The sequence below is a fragment of the Pagrus pagrus genome, assembly GCF_965226575.1.
Source record: "Pagrus pagrus genome assembly, chromosome: 13".
Classification (NCBI taxonomy): Eukaryota; Metazoa; Chordata; class Actinopteri; order Spariformes; family Sparidae; genus Pagrus; species Pagrus pagrus.
The window spans coordinates 16,507,422-16,520,889 of record NC_140197.1 but is presented as its reverse complement, the minus strand read 5'-3'; the positions used below and the strand labels follow the sequence as shown (position 1 = coordinate 16,520,889).

Sequence of the window (13,468 nt, the reverse complement as noted above, 5' to 3'; positions counted from 1 at the left end):
GCTGTTAAGCTAGTAGTGCATTTATTTTTAAGGATGTTATTTTTTACTTTAAATGTTTCTTCAAATGTCATAGCAGGTAATGCATGCTGCACAACCTCTTCATCAAATGTTGAAAATGCACTGCTCTGTTATGCTTTTTTAGTTTTTTGTCCTTGCCTTCAGTGTTTTATGTCGGTTCTTGTGCATGTAAAAGAGTTAAAGAAGGTCAAAACACTGCCCCTGAAACGCCTCGTCAGTAGTTCCGCCTTTAATTCTGTGACTTCATGACATCACACTTCATCACCAAGTCACACATTTAGATAAATTATGCCTATATGGCCAGTTTGCCATGTAAGAAGTGATTTAGCACAGGTGCTCTGTTGTTGTTGTTAGTGGTGCTGTCTGAGTGCTGAGCTGACCAATCAGAGCAGATTGGGTATTCAGGAGCTGAAACAGAGCGTTTCAGGCAAAGGGGGAATACAGTGCTGCTGCACTGGACAGTATGAGAAAAACTGATGTGTTTTTTGAGCACTAAAGCATGTAAACCTATTCTAGTAGTAACATCAAATAAAATAATGAACCTGAAAATAAGCACAAAATGTCTCCTTTAAATTCAATCTCTTCACTATTTGTGTTTTTATGTCTCTTTAGGCCTCACATGCAAAGGCAAAACAAACACTGTATTACTAATAAATATATGATGTGACACATTGCAAGGACTTTTGAGTGCGAGTGTGACTTTTCCAACAATATATCATAAAGTAAACATCCATCCATTATATAACTGTTCTTAAAATTAAACTAATTGCAACCACACTTTCAAAACTTGGCATGTTAATTGTTAGTATGTGGCAAATATTCAAAGGGGAAATAAGATTTTGTTTCTTTTTATAATTTAACAACAAAACAAAAAGATGCAAATTTTAATTCCTGTCACTAATGAAGGATTGCAATCTGCACTGTGTGGTGCCAGACAGACTTCTCCTAATGACTTAAGCTTCTTTAAGATTGCAGGATTACTCTCTCTCATAACAACTGCCTGAATAGTTGATGAGGGTACTTTTTTTGGCAGTAATTATAACTTTTATATTATCAACTAATCACAGAAGACTTTGGCTTTACATCACTCCCTAAAGTGACTAAGTAGAAGTGGCAAGAATTTAGAAAATTAAATACTATACAGTACGTATGCACTCACAGATATTCACATTTTCACTTAGAACGAATGATCCTTTTTCATTATTATTTTAAAGATACTACTTCTGATCAAATTCTGTCCAATCCTGTTTGTGACGCCAATTTATGTTGTAGAGAAAGCATTCTTCAAGAAAAAATACAGACTGCAGCTTGTGTGTTCGAAGGAGTTTAATTGCAACAAAACTGAAACTTAGTATGAGTGTACATTCTCTTTGTACAGAATCAAGCAATTATAATTTGATTACAGGAAGACATCTGTTTCCTGGTTATGTCCTCTAGGCTCAAACCTATTTCCTGTTATGAAACCAAAATGTCCCAATTAAAAGGAAATAAGAAGAGTGAGAACTTAACATGAATTTCGTCCTAATAATATATCCATACACTATGTCTCCAATATATTCAGTAATGCAAATACACATTACAATAAGTTATTTGCTGCTTTTGAAACTGAAGACTTTGTTCCACTGTCATATTACAAATAGATATGTTACCTCATCACCATGCATCCTCCAAACAGCTGTATGTAAAAAGGGAAAATACTATTCAAAATATGTCGTGCCTTCCTTCAAGTTCAAGTTCTTCACCACAGGAGGCGGTGGTGCTTATACCGCTTTTGTCCACAGGGGCCGCCAGAATCAATAACAACTTAAAGATCTCGTAGCTGCTTTAAAAAAATTTACACTCATTACTTTGATTTTGTTTGGTGGTACCTTTTGTTGATTGGAGAGAATTGAAGGTTGTGAAATGAGGAACTCAATGTTGAAAACACCAAAGAGATTCAAGTAAAATATGAAAAGAGAAAAAAAAAAGGAATGAATGATGGAGGTCAGTGTTAATGATTTGAGTTGAGTTTGAGCAAAGGTCTGAATGTAAACAGACTGTTTTTTTGTGTATTGTGAAATTGTTATTCTTAAAGTATTAAAGGAATGCCTTGTGAGTTGTGAGTTTGAAAAGATTTGACGCAGGGAGGAGAAACTGTATTACAGACAGACAAACGGGTGGCAAGAAAATCAGGAAGACAGAGGGAGAGTGTCGGCAGTCAGACAGACAAAACTGGACGGAGAGACCACTTTCTGTTTGCCTTTCAGACTCCATCTTTGATGTTTGGAGGAAAAGAGGTTTCAGACGGATTTTACACTGCCTGCTAATGGCTCAGCTCTGCTACTCTCAGTTGGCCCCACGCCACAGGGTACAGACATGCCTGCCCATACGCACACACTGCATACACACACTGCACACACACTATCCAAATCTTATTTCACATCGCCTTAACTTCTATTGCAGCTCACTGGTTGCTGGATGCCCAAGGTGGCTGCACTGTAAGCATGTTAAAACAGAGACAGAGACACACCTGTGTGTGTGTGTGTGTGTGTGTGTGTGTGTGTGTGTGTGTGTGTGTGTGTGTGCGTGTGTGTGTGTGTGTGTTTGTGTGCGTGTATGTTTGTGTGTGTAAGAGAGAGAAAGAAGGTGCTGGATGAATATAAAGTGATTGTGGGAAAGGATTGTGTGTAGTGGTTTGAGGGACGTAGTTGAGGTGATTTTACAGTCATGGAATCAGCTGGGAACACACACACACACACACGCACGCACACGCACGCACACACACGCACGCACACACACTCTTCAGTCACCAGTTGATTTGTAAAATGTTACTGTTGCTTAATGTGACTTTGTTAGTTGATATATTTTTTAAGCTAGCTGACGTGTGCAGTGTTGGGGGAGTAGCAGGTTTCAATTACGTAATTAAACTTAATGAAATTTCAAAATGAATGTAATTGTCATCAATTACTGAGAAAAAATATGTAACTAAATTACAGTTTCTAATCAAAATATTGCTGATTACCAAGACGTTACGTCTGAATATATTATTTTTCGATAAAAATAATTCTGTTGCTTTGCATGTACAGTATTTACAGCACAGAAATGACTTATTTTAGCATATGTCCAGACAATATCATATCAGTGGTTGGAGGGCCTACAAGAAGCTATCTAGACAGGCTGCATTCATCGATATGCGCTCAAATATTGAGCATTGTTTTTGATTGGTTGTTTTCTTTACATTTGCACCACCTCCTGGTCTGGCAGTCTTGTGACATAAGTATTAAAGGTGCAATATGTGAGAATTTTAGAGAATTGGGACTGTTTTTTTTTTTTTTTTTAACTAACCAAAAAGTAATCAAATGTAATAAGTTACATTACTTTGATGAAGTACCCATTACATTTTGAACAGGGTAAATAGAAACCTATAACCACATTCTGTTTCAAAAGTAACCTTCCCAACACTTCAGGTGTGTGTTTGTGTATGTTTGCGTGACCTTGTGTGTGTGGGATGGCAGCATATTCACAGGCTTTGTGCCTTTGCTTGTGTAGGACTAGGATGGTGTGTGTGTGTGTGTGTGTGTGTGTGTGTGTGTGTGTGTGTGTGTGTTTATCTACTGTGTGTGTAGGACTTGAACTGGAGCAAGAGTTTGGTGTGTGATGTTTGATGCACTGGAACAACTATCTGTACCCCTTTGAGTGTGTGTATTGATCGCACTAGAGTAGACAGTACTGTATATATAGATGTGTTGGATTGGTTATGAGCACAGCAACTTTTGGTGTTGTTTTGAAGTCTTTGATGATGATTACGCAGCGTGCTGCCGTACCACAGTGATGCGATGATAAGATGACATGACAAGATAAGCCTCATTTCACCGTCATCAAACAGTGTTTGGCCTGTACTCAGTGCAGTTTATCTGAAGTGGATTTTGTCTACTGTAGATGTGTGCGTGTGTGTGTGTGTGTGTAGGGGGCAATGAGTGGATGTTTCACCATCTCTTTGCAGATCAATAATTCTGTTCACCACACAGTAGCTGTGAGAGGCATTCAGTGACACACACACACACACACACTCACACTCACACTCACACACACACACACACAGTGATGCTCTCCCACGCTTGCCTGCAGCAGAGCACCTGGAGCACCTCTCTATATTTCACCCCACACACTTCTTCGCCCGCTCCCTATTGTTCTTGCACTGCAGAGTGCACATTCACACTCTATATGTGCCATACAGCAGAGACAAACCCTAATCCTTCTCTCATTGTTTTCAAAACTCATTTTAAACACAACTCATTTTAAACACACACACACACACACACTCAAAAATATGTTCTTGTTCTTGTTCCGACAGCTAAATGTTTGAGCTTCACTTTATAGAGTGATGTACGTGCAGAGTTTGACAGTAGAAGGCTGTTTTCATTAAAAAAAATCTGATTTTTAGAGGCGGGTCTATTTGCGTATTCATATATTCTATATATATTATAATGAGGGAGAAGGAAAGGGTGGCTTTTTATCCTGCACAAATCGTCGCACACATATCAAAGAGTTTTTATGTATGCCTTAAAGGTGCAATATGTAAGAATTGGCCACCTGTAAAATTCATAATCAAAACAAATAGGGAGCAGCATGTCATCAGAGTAACCGCTAACTGCTGCTCACCACAGCTGCCTTAGATATTAAGCTCAGTTAGCCGTGCAGCTAGCGGTTTCGACTGGGAGCTCTGGGACCAGGGGAGTGTTAGTGTTTACACGGCTAACACGAGAGCTTTGGACCAGGATGTATTGGGGCTAGCTGTTTAGCATGCTAACTTCAGTAGATATCTCTGCAACCCATTTTATAGACGTCATAATATCAGAACTGCTGTTTATTCACACTGTCTTGATAATTTCTGAACATTTTTAACAAGAATTCCTACATATTGCCTCTTTAATACACCTTATTAATAATTTTCAAGTATGTTTTTTACATTGTTCTGTCGCCTCCTTTCCCACCTTCACGTCCTTTGCTCATGCCAGACACATGACACACGTTAAGCCTCATTTTCCACTTTTCTATCGTACACTTATTTTGACATTTTCTCTCAATCTGAAGAAGCTCTGCTCTCTGCTCTGCTTCACGTCGTACTCGGAGAGACGCTACAGCAGCTGTTACTCCCTGTCAATGCTGATAGCAGATCAGATGTGCATCCCATCACAGTCCCACTCACCTTTGATGGATTCATTACAGTGCATTGAAAGGCACATATTTGCCTACTATGGTATTCTGGTGCGTGTGCGCACACACTGACTGATTTAGTCAAGCACTATGCATCGTTTTAATGTACTTTTTTTCGAGTAATTCAATTTTATGCCACTTTCGAGAGGACAATTTCAGATAAATACAGGTCGTAGCTTTTATCCTGTCAGTCCGTCATATGGAAGAAGGAGAAAGTACTATAATTCTGCGTGCAAGACGTGTGTTGCGTTGTGTCTTAGCTTCGCAGAGACGATTATCCCTCATCAGCGCTTTATTCTGCAGATCGAGACGAGAACACGTCGGGTCACTTGCACTCCATTATACCTCAGATAGCGCAATTAACCGTATTCACTGAAACCTCACCTGTCAACAGTTACTCACCCCAGTAGACATTTTTATAAGCGCGATATACTGGCTTGTTTCAAGGAACACCTGTTTACTATGGGGTCTTATGTGATTGTCCCTTTTTTGGCTTGCAGCTTTTGTGTATTTTAGCTTTATCCGCATATGTAAGAGGCGTTGCTATTGTGTTGTGCTCCGTTGAACATTGTGTTTTGTTTCGGACTGCATCTTTTCTGCACGGACTCACAAATTGCGGGTTCTAATTGCAAAGCAGGAGCAATTTTTAGATGCATTTTCAAAGTGAAAATACCAGGTAATTACTCCCAGCATGCAGCATTTCAGAGAGGAAATGTGCTGGCGTGTGTATATGAGTTGTTTAGTCGAAGAGCATTGACTGATGTATAGCTCTGGGCGCCGGCGGTTGTCTTCCCCCCCCCGTCTAAACATCATTACAGCTGCGTGCTCTTCGCTATATTTTCCAAATTCCGTCTATTTCTTTATTTTTCCCCTCCCTGAAATGAGCTTCCTCCGGCCACTCTCGCATGTTTTGCACCTCTCTCCTCCTCATCCTCTTTGCTTTTTTTTTTCTTTTTCTATCAGCTCCTTCTCCTTTTACCGCTGAAGAGTTGATGCCAGTATCCATCCCTCTCCTCACATTACCTCACCCTCTCGATTCTCCTCTGATTGGCTCCTGCGGTGTTCAAGCAGAGTGACCGGCCTCTGTGGCCCGTGATCCTCTCCGGCCCTGACAGCTTGTTATCTCCATGGTGACGGATGGCTGAGGCGTTGCCGTGCCTTGCTTTTAACTACTGCTGAGGATAGAGCGCACACCTGGGACACATCACCTACCCTCTCTCTCTCTCACCTCCCTGCTCTCCCTCCTCCTGCGGGTTTCTCTTTCTTTGTCTCAACTTTTGCTCCTTGCCCTTCTGTTTTCTGTGGCTCTAGCTGCAAAAGTTGCTGTAGGGCTACACGGTAGACTGATGTCTTTTCTTTTGTGATGACACTTGCTGTGAGGTGTGCCACTTGATGGATGTGTGTGTGTGCGTGTAGATGTAGAACGGTTGCTCCGCTTGTTTTGACAGACGTTCTATTAAAGAACATCAAAAAGGCTGTCTTTAATTCACAGCGACACTCTCTGATTTGTCATCGTTCCTTCGCTTGTTCTCTCGTCTGTTTTCTGTCATTGCTTCTTCTTTGTATTTTGCTCTCACTCACGAATTAAATCGCTCCTTCGAAGCATCAGCTCTCCCTTTCTTCGGGATGTTGTCTCTTCCCAGATTTCCATTTACGCCTTCATCTTGTGCAATAATGCGAGTGTTACACTTATTTTAATGAGGCTCCGCTTCAAGTATGAACTGCTGTCCTTTTACCCCGGGGAGAGCCTCCTTTTTTAAAAGAGGTGCAAACATTAATGAGACAAACCTCAGTTCAGGATAAATAAAACTCATTAGAATACTAATGCTTATGCTTCCAACATAAATCCCATTGCTAATGTTAATACTCGCACCGATACTGATTCTAATAATTCCCGCCTTCTCATCACTCATTCTCACTTCTCCTCTCCTTCCCATCTCCCCTCACTCTTCTCCCTCAGGTCCAGTCCAAACTCCATTAGTGCCTGCACTGTGTGAGAGAGGAAGACGAGAAGAGAGGGGAACATTGGAGAAGAGATGAAGGGCTTAAAGTGACTCTAATGACTATGTAGTACCAAGCCTCAGTGCATACACACTCTGTGTGACCTCTTTCACATGCATTACTCTTTCATAGTAGTTCAGTTGCACTGTACATGTGCCTTTTACACTGTGGCAGCTGTGAGTTCGCAGTATGTAAATGCTAAAAGATAAAGAGGAATACTGAAACAGTGTGAGTAATGCTGCATTATGTTACTCGCTCATCTCATTTTGTTTATTTCCCTGGACTTGAAAAGGACACCCCCGTTTCACAGAACATATGCAATTATATTCCCAGAATGAAAATCAGGCTTTTTGAAAAGTCTTTAAAGGGTAGATGGGGCAAACAGACTGAAATGTGCCTAGCCAGCATTCCTCATAATATTTTTCGCATAATGAACAGTGATGCACACACGGTTAGGCTCGTTTCGAATGTCAAGTAACCACTGCTCATACTGTGGCAAGTTACATACATTAGTCAGTTATATCTGACCGCATGACTTCACCATGGTGAGAATAATGAGGCAATGATGATTTTTGTTTTGTCTTTTTGGTTTTTGTTTTGTCTTTTCCTTATTTGTTTTGTGGCTGTCTTGCATGGCAGACGCTTTATTGATGACTGGATCTTCAAGCCCTTAAAATGTATATGATTTTCAACTGGATCATGCAAGCTGCGCGGTGCACTCCAGCAGCACTACACATATGACAACTAATATGATGTCATGTGAATTCACCACAGAATCTCTTCACCGTGCAGCTACTCGGTCCGCCTCTTCACGGACATGCAGTGTGTTTGTGAGCAGTCTCACGACCATCTGCAGCTGCACACTCAGTAAATTAGAAACCACTCAGTCTGTGGCTTAGACACGCTTATTGACTATTTAGAGAAGCTAGGAGTGCTGTTTGGGAAATGTCAACTGACAGTTCACCTAAACTGGCATTACTGTGCCTTATTTCCTGTTTGCTGCTATTGTATGACTGCATGTGTTTTATCCAAATACTATGTGCCTGCATCAATACATGCTTCAGTGTGTGTGTGTGTGTGTGTGTTATGATCCCCCGCTTTTGTGTTATGGATTACATAGTCAACGTTCTTGAATTGCAGCCATAACTAGTTTCATTGCCACATTCCCGGAGGAGAATCACATTCAGATGGCTTACTGACATTATACACCTACGGCGTCGGCACTATCTTATGCTATGTGCTGCTCCGTGTATTGCAGCAATACCTTAGACAGCAGCGCCTATTTGTCTGAACTCAGGAGCGGCAGGGCAGATTGCTTTTGGATAAACTGCACACATAAATGTCAGAGGTGCACAAACAGAAAAGCACATGCACACGCTCGCCACACACACAAATATAAGCTGGTCTTTTTTTCTCTCTTTTTGTTTTCCGTCCGTCATCTTCCCATTCCTGCATCCTTATTTTTTTTAAACTTATAAAAGAATCATGTCTTCCTTTTTATGTCAGCTCAACTCAGATATATTGCTTTACACAAACTGGGACTCTTGAGAGAATTTAATAAGTCATTTAATGGCTCCATCACCACTAACTGCAGGGTACATTTTATCCAAGTGAGTGCTTTGTAGTTTGCTATTTCTCATCTATTATCCACAAAGTGCTATATAAATTGTATGAGTCATTCTGCACTGCGGTTCGTCTGTTCTGTGCTGCCGACCTCCAAAAAATTCACCAGAGCAGATTTGAAATTTTCAAATACCCTTTCCCCTCAAAAAAAAAAAAAAAAAATTGGATACATGATTGAAAGAAGTTAGAGTGAATGCAAAAATGAGCCCAAATTGAGTCGGGTCAAGTGAGGAACGGACCTTCGCAAGTCCTCAGTCAAGAATCGTATCTCCGCTGAAGGCAAAAGCAACATTATGTAACTTTTTTCCCTTCAAATAACAACTTCAAAGTCATTTTGATGGTACAGTGTCTTGTAATAGGGTGAATGGTGTCTCTGTCTCAGCCACTCCGCCTCCTTATCACTTGTTTCTGCTCTATGTAACTTCGGTGAGAGGGTGGGATCACAGCGTTAGACACGTTTACTTCAACATACAAGCTTTCAACACATAACACTGTTTTGTTTGTAGTTGGCACCTACGTTACATCTGACAAATTGTTAGAGACCCGGGATTTGTATCTGCGACAATGTTGTTGCACTCAGAAACTGTGCCAATTTCTACATAATGAAGCTTTAACTGCTCTTTTCAAACGGCAGTCTGAAACGTCTCTCACTGGACTGGACTTGCCACTCGGCATCACATAGTTCTTGGACTGGATTTCATGCATATCAGGCAACAACACCATCTGATCTAATAGATAGTTATGTATGATATGATTCATGATTCATTTGGGGTGCACTGACAAATATTGTGGTGTTCATGCCACAGAACTGTTTAACTATTAATAAATAAATATTGGCTGTATTTTCACCTTTTTGTCAAATTTTCCATTCTGTAAATACAGTATTTTGAGGTATTTTTGAAGTGAATGCTAAAGCAGTTTTTTTTTTAAGTTAAGGGTGAGGAAGGGTCCAAAAAATTATTTATGAGGTTGAGAGGGCTTTAAAAAAAAATAAATAAAGATACCCGCCCCACCTCCTGCACCACCCATCCAAGCAATTTCTTACAGTTTATAAATAATTAATAAATTGCCTAGAAATGCCCTTTCTTCATTTGCAGACACAAGCATGGTTCCTCCTATTTAATAATGAATGATAAACAGATTATTAAGTGGCACATGAACATTAAAACTCAGTAAAGCGATAGAGGTCGAACCTTTGGCAGCTTTCAAGTCTGTTTCCAGGTCTGCTCCCAATTTCATGTTGTTCTTTTCTTCACTATTCACTCTTAATTTATCTCCTTCAATGGTGCACTGGCTCAGCGTGTACATTATGTGTATGTGCATGTATTGGATTATTCATACTGAATGATTAATCCAAAGTTTCTCTGGTTAAAGTGATGCTAGAGTTTATTCATTACAAAATGGAAATAAATTGTTGACAGGCCGGTGCTTAGCCTCGAGTAAAAGACAGAAAAGAAGTTCATGTCTGGCACTAAAAAATATGTAATATTTAGTCGGACTCGAGTTTTGTCTCTTCTGCTCCTTCTGAACAGAAGGGCAGCGCTCCGTGGCACCATCCTTGAAACAGAGGGATTGGAACAAAAGCAACAAAAGCTTACATGTTATTAGCTGGAATATGAATTCTATGGTTATTACCAGAGGCAGCTGTAAAGACAGCTACAGATAAGCAAAGCAATAATTATTCTACTCCACATTTTCTTGTCTTGAAGGAAGCTAAACTGCCAGCAGACAGAATTACTAATAAATCAAATGTGACAGCTCACAGTGTGTCCTTACTTTGTAGAATACATTTTGTCTTTTCAGAATACATTCGGCCATGTTTCGCCTTTGGCTAATGCTATCGCAGCAATGAAGAGAAAACTCTGCAGCATGCTTAAACATGTCAGTCCACCGAAAGTATTATAGACATATATTTTTAATTGCAAATAGGAGCCGATTAATTCTAAAACGCGATAGTCAGGACTTAGGGAGGGAAAGCAAAGCCTCTAACCAAATGAATCATAATATTTGAACAAGTTTTGAAAGTGCGTGTGCAGTTTTTGCAGACTCGAGGCTGCTTTAAGTGATAGAATAATTCGGGTAATTATGAAACTTCACTTTGCATTGGCTGCAGAGGTAAACGAGCGAGGTTGAGTCAAAGAACAGGATGTTTTCTAGAGGAGGACAAACAGCTGTCATGAACCCTGACAGCACTTTGAGTCTTATTTCGTAGGTTTGTAGGAAGTGTGAGTGGAGCGTGCGTCACCGAGGGATGTTTATGAATATTCTGCTTTTTGATTGATCATCAGTATGTTTGGGCAGGAACCATTTGCCCACTCGCTGTGCGGGCTTTGAGGTCTGCCCTTCAGTAATGATTACTTATGAGCGCATTAGCAGACCAAGAAGACTCATTACAATATCAAGGACAGCAGCAGATCACACGCCCTTTCAGCGCCTTTGAGCATTTGTCTTTGTGTCGAGGCTATATGTGGCATCGGCGTTACGTTACCAATTCACGGGTCGCCATCAGGTTGGGGGGGTCGCTTTAAAGATGTACTCTGGGGCAACCCAGTAGCTCAGTTGATAGAGCGTGCACCCCGTTTACAGAGGCATCCTGCTTCCTGTCAAACACAACGATTTTGGAAAACACAACATTTTAGAGAACACATCAACATGTTTTCTAAGATTTCAACAATTTCCCGATAATACTTGGACTTTTAATTGAGTAACAGAGTATTTTTACAGTGTGGTTTTAGTACTTTTACTAACACCGCTTTACTGTTTACTATCTGAATACTTCCTCCATCACTGGGACGCACATCTGCCCACCAACCCACAATGGCTGCGATGTAAGATTACCATCCGAGGCCTCTCTGATGAAGAAAGGGAGTCGGAGGCTTATGGCCAAGCCGGTGCTCACCTGAGAGAGATCAAAGCGAGTTTCACGGCGCTGACAGATGGAGGAATTAAATTTCTTCAAGGCGCTCTGATATTAGAATCATTTCAAGACTGCCTTAATAGTTGGGGAAAAGTCAGAGATGAGCACTCAAGTGGAGGAGAAGCCCATTCTGTCGATCTCATAATGACATGATAAGGAAGCTTATTGTGATTTGTGACTTCTTCAATTCGAGTTGATGCTCATTTCCGTTGAATTGATTTGGAATAGAGGAACGAGAGACCGAAGAGTGGACTCATTGGAGATTTGAAATGAAGTTTGGCAGTTTTCATTTTCAGGTGATTTTCCAGCACTTTATGTGTACACACACTCCACCCTGTATCGGAGTCGGCAAAATGAGCAGCGCAGACACGTACAAATGTACTGCAAACACATGTGACACTGAGAATGAAGGAAATGAGTGTGAGACGAGAACGGAAAGATAAAGGGAGGGAGGAGGAATATGGAGCTGGTGGATGAGAAGGGGTAATTATTGTTCAGATACACGGGGCGGGACGGAGAGTTGGCGAGAGACGCTGAAGCGAGACACGGAGTGAAGGACATGCTTGTAACGTCTCTCTGAAAGACAGATAAAGCAGAGAGAGAAAAGACGGAGACGAAAGAGAAGGACGATAGCCCTTGGAGAGGGAGAAGGGAGGGCAAGAAGCGAGGGACTGCTAGTTGGCACTTTTCTTGAAAAGGCAGAGCGTGAGAAGGAGACAGCGTGAAGGAGGGAAAGAGAGAGACCGAGGAGGAGAAAGGGAGATAGTTAGCACAGTGGCAGAGTGAACTTTTGCCCAGTGCCTGTCAGTGCTCGAGGACGGCAGAGGACGGGTGGTGCATGCGTGCGTGTGTGTCATGTGTATGTGTGTGTGTGTGTGTGTGCATCCTTGCCTCTTCTTGACAGTGAGGAGGAACATGAAGTCTCTAATTGCTCTGGTGACTGCAACTTCAGACCTCTCCCACAGTGAATTGGAGAGAGACAGGGAGTGGGAGGGAGGGCAGGGTAACGCCGAGATCAGGACAAAAAAAGACAGAAGGTCTGAGGAGCAGGGAGAGGAGCTAAATGAAGTTAGAAACGAACTGCGTGCAGAGACGTTCGAGTGGACAAACAGAAGAGATCACACACCAAATGACGTATCGAATGCAAAAGAAATGCATGCGGTGCCGAGAGGATACGCCCTGATGCCCTGGGTTGCTGTGTATCTCCTAGTCTCCTGCTTGTGCTGGATTAATTGCATAAGAACTGTTATAAATTACTTGAGATCCCCATTATTTAAAAAAGGGAATGGTTTCAAAAGGATATCAGATGAACCAATGTTGTTGTAATGTTTGTGTAAAAATGACAGACACTGCGGTCCCATGACTTAAATATCACCACCACTAAGAGGTGTACTGCACAATTACTATACACATTTTGCAACTAAAGTGTAACGGTTGTAGTAGAACAGGTGGACCCAAAAGTTGATGCCAAACAGTGAGTATATGTGAAAGGTGAATTTATTGATCACTGGCAGGTAGAGGTGGTGAGCTCGAGCGCAGGCAGGTGGCTCGCAGGGTGGTGCAGGTGGACTCTTACGCAGGTGGCTGGCTCAGGCCGTCAGGGTTGAGTTGGGTGGCAGAGGTGCGGGAGGCTGGGTGGCAGAGGAGAGAGGCTGGATTAAGGTGCTGGCGAGTCAACATAAAGAAAGCTTTTAAAGACAAATAAACCAAGTA

General features: G+C 41.4%; 1 protein-coding gene across 5 annotated transcripts in view; it reads left to right on the top strand.

The window, feature by feature from the left end:
* LOC311267304 (voltage-dependent T-type calcium channel subunit alpha-1I-like) overlaps window positions 1-13,468 on the top strand; it is a 170,389-nt gene that overhangs the window by 43,693 nt on the left and 113,228 nt on the right. The gene's annotated exons all lie outside the window — the stretch shown is intronic.